General features: G+C 43.5%; 1 protein-coding gene across 1 annotated transcript in view; it reads right to left on the reverse strand.

Annotated features, from left to right (window-relative positions):
- The window catches only part of LOC311137215 (ras association domain-containing protein 8-like), a 63,915-nt gene extending 55,897 nt beyond the window's left edge, over positions 1-8,018 (reverse strand). Inside the window, exons 1-2 of the mRNA XM_084171583.1 lie at positions 7,926-8,018; positions 2,649-2,691 (exon numbers count right to left, since the gene is read on the reverse strand). The gene's annotated coding sequence lies outside the window, so the exon portion shown is untranslated. The remainder of the gene's footprint in view (positions 1-2,648; positions 2,692-7,925) is intronic.
- Between the last annotated feature and the right edge of the window lie 2,018 nt (positions 8,019-10,036).

Below are 10,036 nucleotides of genomic sequence, written 5' to 3' on the forward strand. Positions count from 1 at the left end.
CATCTCAGGAGGGATTTTGTCCCACTCCTCTTTGCAGATCTTCTCCAAGTCATTAAGGTTTCAAGGCTGACGTTTGGCAACTCAAACCTTCAGCTCCCTCCACAGATTTTCTATGGGATTAAGGTCTGGAGACTGGCTAGGCCACTCCAGGACCTTAATGTGCTTCTTCTTGAGCCACTCCTTTGTTGCCTTGGCCGTGTGTTTTGGGTCATTGTCATGCTGGAATACCCATCCACGACCCATTTTCAATGCCCTGGCTGAGGGAAGGAGGTTCTCACCCAAGATTTGACGGTACATGGCCCCGTCCATTGTCCCTTTGATGCGGTGAAGTTGTCCTGTCCCCTTAGCAGAAAAACACCTCCAAAGCATAATGTTTCCACCTCCATGTTTGACGGTGGGGATGGTGTTCTTGGGGTCATAGGCAGCATTCCTCCTCCTCCAAACACAGCGAGTTGAGTTGATGCCAAAGAGCTTCATTTTGGTCTCATCTGACCACAACACTTTCACCCAGTTCTCTTCTGAATCATTCAGATGTTCATTGGCAAACTTCAGACGGGCATGTATATGTGCTTTCTTGAGCAGGGGGACCTTGCGGGCGCTGCAGGATTTCAGTCCTTCACGGCGTAGTGTGTTACCAATTGTTTTCTTGGTGATTATGGTCCCAGCTGCCTTGAGATCATTGACAAGATCCTCCCGTGTAGTTCTGGGCTGATTCCTCACTGTTCTCATGATCATTGCAACTCCACGAGGTGAGATCTTGCATGGAGCCCCAGGCCGAGGGAGATTGACATTCTTTTGTGTTTCTTCCATTTGTGAATAATCGCACCAACTGTTGTCACCTTCTCACCAAACTGCTTGGCGATGGTCTTGTAGCCCATTCCAGTCTTGTGTAGGTCTACAATCTTGTCCCTGACATCCTTGGAGAGCTCTTTGGTCTTGGCCATGGTGGAGCGTTTGGAATCTGATTGATTGATTGATTCTGTGGACAGGTGTCTTTTATACAGGTAACAAACTGAGATTAGGAGCACTCCCTTTAAGAGTGTGCTCCTAATCTCAGCTTGTTACCTGTATAAAAGACACCTGGGAGCCAGAAATCTTTCTGATTGAGAGGGGGTCAAATACTTATTTCCCTCATTAAAATGCAAATCAATTTATAACATTTTTGACATGCATTTTTCTGGATTTTGTTGTTGTTATTCTGTCTCTCACTGTTCAAATAAACCTACCATTAAAATTATAGACTGATCATTTCTTTGTCAGTGGGCAAACATACAAAATCAGCAGGGGATCAAATACTTTTTTCCCTCACTGTAAACAATTATTCACTTGTAACAGAACAGCTGTTTCCCAAACTCCCTGTCTAGGTCCAGCCAGTCTGCCTCCCGTACATTAGCCTTCCCATTCATCCTGTATCTTTTTCACACAAGACACAGGCAAATAATACAGGCTCTCTTATCAGCAACCCAGCTCTGAGTATGAGAGATAACCTCTCACAGGACTGGTCTCCCCTGACTAAAGAGATGCTGAAATGAACCTGGTATGTCTGCTCTATTGTGTAGGAACTGGTAACTGACTGATCTGCGCAGGTCAAGTATCACAGGACAGCCAGGTCGATCGAGCAGTGTGTGTGTGCGTGTGTGCGTGTGTGTGTGTAACAGGAGATCCTCAGGCCATCAGACAGACAAGAGTGCACCTGTGGGAGTGGCCGAGAGCTCTGCTTCTGGCGTTGTCACGGTTACCAAACACAAGGCGAGCCACCTGGTTGGTGGAGCAGGAGCAGGGCAGCCAAAAGAGGACAACACTTGAAAGCAGTTGCCATGCCAAAATGTGACAAAGTAGCCTAATTCACAGACACAGCCCAAAGATTGTCTGTGTCGGGACAAGGCCAGAGAAACACAAGACAGCTCACAGCTGCAGTCTCAAGATAGCAGCTTTCTCTACTACACAACCAATACGACCAAATGGTTTAAAGAACACAAATCTTGAGACCACAGACACAATTGTCACGCCATCAGTTTGAACACAAATTCTTTCCATAGACTTTCACTGAAATGAAGACAACTGTAAGCTCCATGTTTAGGGCTAACGCAGCATTACACTAAAATTACTGTCAATTTAATTTCCCATGGAAGGGAAATCCACCACCAATCTAGCCAGAAAATGAATCATACTCATCTTAATTAATAGTCAGCATGCAGCAATAACAACAAAAGATCTATGACTCCTAAAAGATGTTCAGACCGTAGATAGGCTACATGAGAGCTTTGATAAATGTACCCTCACCTGATATGAAGACAAGACATTTGTGCCAGTGTTAGACCTGCATTCACCTTTAGACACTCAAGTGATTGCTCTGCTCTTGTCATTACCATGGTAATGTCTTTAATAGATAGGCTACTGGTAAGAGCATTTTTCATCAGTCAGTTGCCATAAGACAATGTGAATGACACATAAGCGAACAAAAAGTTAAATTGCAGACTGATTTCATAATTCGTTTTTTGTTACAATCTGCCTTAGAACGACATCAACGTCTATTACTTCACATTATTTCAAACACTCTGAAAGCAACAGTTTGACAAAGACAGCCAACAGAAAAAGAGCCAGAACAAACTTCCAAAACAGGGGACAAAAACCCAACAACTACTCACTTTCTTTAGTAGACTCCAACCATTTGTCTGGGTCTCTGTGGTGCTGTGAAAGAAGAGCAAGAGAGAGAAACACACAGTGAGAGTGTGTGTTACACTGCTCCCTGATCCAGTGGAGTGAATAAGAGCCCCACACACTCAGCGCGATGTGGAGGGAAGGGGTGGGGGCAGGAGAAAAAAGTGAAGTGGTGCCGCCATTCTCTGTCGCCCTGGAGACCAATACTTTTTCAAAGAAATCGACCAATGACAAACACTGGCGATTGTGTTGAGACAAAAAAGTCACATGACTGCAGGACTGCCGTTCCCTCAGCACAAAAAAAACACAGGGAGAGAGAGAGAGCGAATAAGAAAAGAGACAGGGAAGATTTTATGGAAAAGACATAGGAAGAGAGAGACAGAGGAAGAGAGAGACAGAGGAAGAGAGAGACAGAGGAAGAGAGAGACATAGGAAGAGAGAGACAGAGGAAGAGAGAGACATAGGAAGAGAGAGACATAGGAAGAGAGAGACAGAGGAAGAGAGAGACAGAGGAAGAGAGAGACAGAGGAAGAGAGAGACATAGGAAGAGAGAGACAGAGGAAGAGAGAGACAGAGGAAGAGAGAGACAGAGGAAGAGAGAGACATAGGAAGAGAGAGACAGAGGAAGAGAGAGACATAGGAAGAGAGAGACATAGGAAGAGAGAGACAGAGGAAGAGAGAGACAGAGGAATAGAGAGACAGAGGAAGAGGAAGAGAGAGACAGAGGAAGAGAGAGAATGATCGAAAAACAGACAGAGAGAAACAGAGAGAAAGAAAGGGGGATGGAATGGAAGTCAGTGAGTGACAAAGGGGGTCAGGGCAGTGAAGAGACCACCAGACCAAGTCCTGTCCCCATTGTCCGTATTCTAGTCCAGCTCAACTTTAACTCCCTGCCCGCCATCACGCCCTTTGACCTGCTAACACCCCCACAGCCTCACTGTGCTCGAGGCACAAGTTGCCCTTAACCACAGATCTAGGGCCAGCATACCCCATTCCCCCAATCCTAACCTTAGGCCTAACTACTAGGAGAATGGGAAAATATCTGACCCTGTATCAGTGGTTAAGGATAACAGTCCCATATCCTCCCTGTATTTCCCACGGCTGAGAGGAACCAATGCTCTCTCTAGTCTACACCACCGTGTGAGCCTGATGATAAGTGCTACAGCTTCAGTTGGTCCTACGTTCGGAAACAGCTGAACTTCCACATTATTATCTGTTGTTGACACCATGCTGGTGCTGTCAACTGGTCTGCTGATGATAACACTGTCACAGGTGGCTGGTGTACCGTGTGATTTGATAAGAATGTGACTAACTTCAGAAGTGCTGTAAAAGTGCTGTGCAGAATAGCCCTGATTTCCCAACAACAGCTAATGTGTAGGGACTAGGGAGAGTGAAATACATACATGTAGATGGGCTAAACAGAAAAGATAGCTGTATATTTGCATTCACACATCCCTCACATTGTCAGCAATACTTGAGCACATGATCTGTTTCACTAAATTACCTTCATTCATCAGTAAATGCTCTCTCTGTAAATGCTCTCACACCATAGAGAGAACAGACAGGTCTAAATGGCTAGGATTTATTTATTTGAAGTGGGTAATGGGGAGTTCTGACTGGGAATTAACTGCTCTGCGATAGCCCTGCATGAGGGTTTTAGTAATAGCTGTACCATAGATCTCAATCTAGCATAGATATTTAGGCTACATAGATACAGCAGCAGGCAGACATCACCTAGCCTATTTGAAAATTAGATTTATCCCCAAAATGAACAATGAATGACCTATTGCACTGTAGCCTAATAGTAATAGAGGGTAGCCTAATAGCTATGGATCTGACATGCTCTTTGAATGGATATAGCCTACTGTAGCCAAACAAAAGTAGCTTTATAACATCCTAGTATGACAGTCATTTCAAAATCATAGATCCCCATAATCAGAGACTGAACAATGAGGCATTGTGTTTGAGCAGTGAGCAGCACGTTCTGTAAATACTGTGTTCCGGTATAACAGTGACTGACTGACTGTAGAGATAACCTGGAGCTGACAGGAGGAACCAGAAGTAGCCTAAGGTCTGTTTTTATGGGCCTTTCAATCAGAGGAGAACATGTGAGTCACAGCTCTGATTAGGCTGTTGCAGGAGTACAGGCAGGTTTAAGTACACAAACACTTCAAACTATTCTGACTGGGACAGAGGAAGAGAGTGTATTGAGATGCACCCAGTGAGTAGCCTAGTTGGGGTGAAGGGAACAGGGAGTGCCTCTATGGATCTTTCCCCTACTGGGTGACTGGTCAACAATGACATCATAGTGTTTGAGAGTGGACTGATGTGGGAGTACGTAGTTTACTTGGGGTCATGCCCATGAACGGAATGCACTCTGTCTACCCCACAGCTAACAGTGTGTAAGGATGAGTGATGTGTGTGTGGTTGATGTGTGTAAAGTGCTTTCTCCAGCTGGTACACAAGCCTTTTTGTTTTCCAATGGAGAAGCAGCAGGATGGGATGATTCAGTATGGGGGGGATTTCAGGGAGGGGAAGGAGGAGGAGGGCAAGGAGGGGGCAGACACACAATTAGATACACATCTTTTGTTTCATTACAACAATATGATAAGACCCAATAGACACCGGGGGAGGGAATGTATTCATATCATGGGAAAATACACCATGATCATACCAAATTATGTTTTTGCGTTTCACTGAAGTGCAGCTCCCAAAGAAATAGAAAGATGCAAATGTGGCTCATTTTGCACTGCAGTTTTTAGATTGCAGAAGGAAACTGTTACTTCCACCACTTATTAGGAGTTGAGGAGGAGCAGAATGGAAGGACTAGTCTACAGATCAGGGGGATGGGATATCAGCCTATTCTCTCTCTCATCTCTGTATATTGCCTATATCAGCACCTATAGCAGAGAGAGTAGCGAAGGGGATCCTAATGCCATTAGTGATGCTGGAGGCATCCCACCGCACACAAACCAAACAGACAATGCAGCCACTATAGAGCATTACAGCACAGTACATACTATTACCTGTCCTCAAAATACCATAAACTGGATGTCTTGCAAGGTCCTATTTCATGGTACAATGTAAGCAAGTACAACAAATACAAGCAGAGCAGAGGCGTATATTCTGTTACAACATTTATTAACAAAAAGCCTATGATACAAACAGAGCGCCAACTTATTTAATGCTGAAATACTTTACTGGCATTTCACAGCAACAGTGGCGGTCGGTGCCGTTTAAGATTAGGGAGGACGATTTTGGGGGGGAACATGGCCTTATGTCTATTACAGCATATTGGATGACTGTCATTCATATTCCATTCACCCAGCTCATTCGATAGGTTTCGGCTACTACATGATACTCGAAGTTGCCCTATACCCATCATGAGGTTGCTACAACCTAGCCTACAAATGAAAGTTCATGCACAGGTCTAGAGACAAATTGGAGTAATCAAGGTGACAGACAGTAACACATTCAATAGCGCCTTGCTCACTCTAGCTGATCTGGGGTGTAATCATTAGTCCAAACAGTGGCAAAATGTTCAATTTTGCAAATAAAACAAGAGTTTCTATTGGACAAATGTAGGTAGGTCCCTACCCATTTCGTTCCGTTGGGCTTCCATTTAAGAAATGTTTCACAACAGAATCGGCAGAATGGATACACCCCTGATCACCCGCACACACAGCTCACTTTCATAGCAGCCACATACAGCATCATCACTTTGCTCATGGCGTTTGCAACGCCAGGGTTGTGGCTTCGATTCCCACGGGGGGCCAGTATGAAAAAATAAATAAATGATCCACTCACTAACTGTAAGTCGCTCTGGATAAGAGTGTCTGCTAAATGACGTAAATGTAAAAAATGCTTGAAAACCCACAAATGTCGCTGAGTTAAAGCAGTTCTCCATGCAAGAGTGGGCCAAAATTCCTCCACAGCAATATGAAAGACTGATAAACAACTACAGCATTTGGTTGCACAACCAGTTATTGAGTGTAAGGGGGCAATTACTTTTTCACAGAGGGGAATTGGGTGTTGCATAACTTTGTTAATTAAATAAATAAAATAATTATATATTTTTTTAGTTATTTGTAAACTCAGGTTCCGTTTATCTAATATTAGGTTTTGGTTGAAGAGCTGATAACATTCAGTATAAAAAATATGGAAAAATTGAGAAAATCAGAAAGGGGCAAATATTTTTTTACGCAACTGTAACTTGGCCTAGGCTATATTCTGCTCTTGGCCATACCATTAGACACTCACAACAATGACAACTGCTGTTTTCCCATAAAACACTAGAACAGCTGGCCCTCTCACACTGCTATGGCAGAGTATTTATTTAATGGGCAAAAGCAGCAACATCATGCACTGCGTAGCCGCGGGAAGTAGTTTGGGGGTGCTGCGATTTTCTTGCCCGCATTGAAGATGTCTATATCGGTCTGCTAATACAGGACTAGTAAAGGCCCAGTGCACTACTTTTGTGAAAAAAATTTAACTAAATGTATTTGAGTGTTTACCAGCATTTGTAACTTGAGTCTGATAATAATCTGTACAAAACTGTTAATCTGATAATACTTGTGGAAAATAAAAATACTTGCTGGTTAAGAGAATGCCAAGAGTGTGCAAAGCTGTCATCAAGAGAAGTAAAGTGGGCGTGGAATCTAGTAAAGCCTTGCTCTGCACACTGTATCGCCACAGCCTCCCACCTGCTGTGCCAGCGGGAGGCAGGGTCAACCGCTAGACAGTGTCCTTCGCCCCCGCCTGTCGGCCACGGTTTCTCGGGTACACAGTAGGAGGGCGATCATGCAGGAACCAATGGGATGCTCGAGGGGTGGGGGTGGGGGGTGGGGGGTGGGGGGGGTTGTTCATGAAGGAACCAATGGGATGCTCGGGGGGGGGGGGGGGGGGGGGGGAATGCCCACATGCAGGAACTCCTGAATTGCGGGTTGCAGTTGCACACTATTGGTCAGATCTTGTACAACACAACTGTTTAACCATAGTGAAGGAATTGATCCCATTCACACATGCAAATATCAACCTGATATTTACATACTCGTGCAAATATTTAAATGGCAGAAAAATTGCTTGCAGGTGCCTCTTTTGATACATTATGGTTATTGGAGGAGGCAATCAGAAACTGAAAACAAATACACACACATACACACAAAATAAAGTTGGCTAGCATGGCTTACTTAGCTAACATTATTGTAGCTAGCTAACAGGTGTTTTTTTTCTTGTGCAGGTGTTTTACCAATTTTGTCTCTTACCGGATTATAGCAATTCGAGGTCAAACTACAGAGATCTTCGTCTCTTATTTCAGCAGTTGTTTTACCATGGAGCGCATGGTCCCGTTGAATCTACTCCCGATGGTCCCTGTCAGCTACTTTCTACTGGACATCAGTTCCCAGGCCACTGTGTAAACAACAGTCTGATTGACATCTTAAAGGGGTAGTGTCCGGAGTATTTGGCCGACATGTATGGAAAAAGTTCATGACGATGACTCGTGTCCAGGCTGGCATATGCCGTTTAATTCTTTTTCTTGAAAGTAAGAAATAGACGCTGGATTTTGAAGTTTTTACTTGGAGAATTTCAGTGCATTTTGATCTCATAAAGTTGGCATATTTCCATTGAACTATAAAACAACGGATAGTTCTCATTTCAGCTCCCTGCCTTTAACAGCGTTCCACGAACTTCTCCTAGCAACAGGTTCACCCCTTTCTCCCGACCATTTTTATTTCTATGCTCTGCCCCCGCCAAGAAACCAAAGGCATCGTCGCTCATAGCAACAGTAAACGGCCTTGGAAAAACACTTCACATACCCAACATAATCAGATTCCGTGTAGGCCCACAGGTTGAGCTAACCATAGATGCTGTATAATACCTGTATGATACCTACATAGATACCTCGACTTCGTCTTGGGCCTAACAACACCAATGCCAATATATCCTCCAAACCCTCGGGCATTATCACTTAAATATTATCTATGGTGCTAACAACAACTAACGTGACAACAAATCAGTTCGATGTAGGTTACTTTAATAAAAGCAACAACAAAAAAGTTTTTTCACAATGACAAACTGAAAGTTGTACAATGCTTCAGTGAGTTGTCTGTGATATCAAATTGTAGCAACTTGTAATAGCCTACACTTGTTGTAATCCAATTTTGCTAAACTTTTGCAAATATTAAACCCTAGCCGCCAGCTCTAGCAGCACTAGCACTACGCTAAGCTACACATGCATTGGCTTGTTGGCTACATCAATGAACATGTTATTGATCACAGTTTTTAACGCATAGGCAAAGCATGCACTTAGATTGTTACAGCAAAGATTAGTGCAGAGGCCTACATGGACCAGAGATGGTGCCACAGAGAGAATGGAATTCAAAACACCTTCCTTGCTTGCATAGGTGCCTGAGCAATGGAGCAAATGGAGCAGCTTTAACCCCACTTTCAAAATAGGGGTGCAAACGTAATGTTTTTGCACCCCCACTTTTTTTAACAGAAAATTATCATGATCAATTGGGTAATTTGTCATTTTAAAATTATTAGTAATGTTTTGAGCTTGTCTGTATTAAAATGTGTCTATTTTATATATCATATAATAATTAACAGATTGCATTTTGCACCCCCTCCCCCCATCCTCGCAAGAGGAATGGTTTTGACCAGTTTTGCTTTGCTCCAGCATGTCGCTGTTTTGGTTCAGTGCTGTTAAAAAGCAGTAGTTGCACCACTGGTGTTTAAAATGAAAAGGCACCTGCAAAGGGTGCAAAATCCTATGTTGTTGTGCTGTCATTACATTTGAATCGTTGTTTCATGGCCGACGGTATTGGTCCAATTGTGTTGTTACATATCATTTGCGCGGCGTGCACCATGAGCAAATTCATTGTATAACTTCACTTTGCCTTTAAGAATCATGATGAGCACAGGCATGTCTGATTAGATTAGGCTTTGCTGTAGTGCAGACTCTGACTCTGAGTAGCCTTCCATCAGCCTACCAAAGGTTACACCTTATCAGAAAACTGCATCTCTGGTAGCTCGCGGGATGTCAAGGAGTAGCTGGCAAGTGTGAGAAATAAACAGTAGGCCTAATATTAGGTTACATTATTAAATCTGTGAAATAATTGTCCTCCCCAAGCTTACAGGCATTTAATACCATTCTGCATTTGTTCAGGCTACAGATGTGTTCAAATGTAAAACCCTTTTATTTTCTCTCATCTTTACATTCATAAAGCATATCGCAGGGCGTTATAAAACTAGGCTACTTGCGGACTGGACCGTTAACCATTTGTTTAGGATCCACCTTGTTCAGTCATGTTACCTTATTAGCTAGCTATAGGAAACAACCTGGGGCACGTTCAGTAGGACGCAACGTTTTGGA

Source organism: Coregonus lavaretus (genome assembly GCF_964263955.1).
Source record: "Coregonus lavaretus genome assembly, chromosome: 11".
NCBI lineage: Eukaryota > Metazoa > Chordata > Actinopteri > Salmoniformes > Salmonidae > Coregonus > Coregonus lavaretus.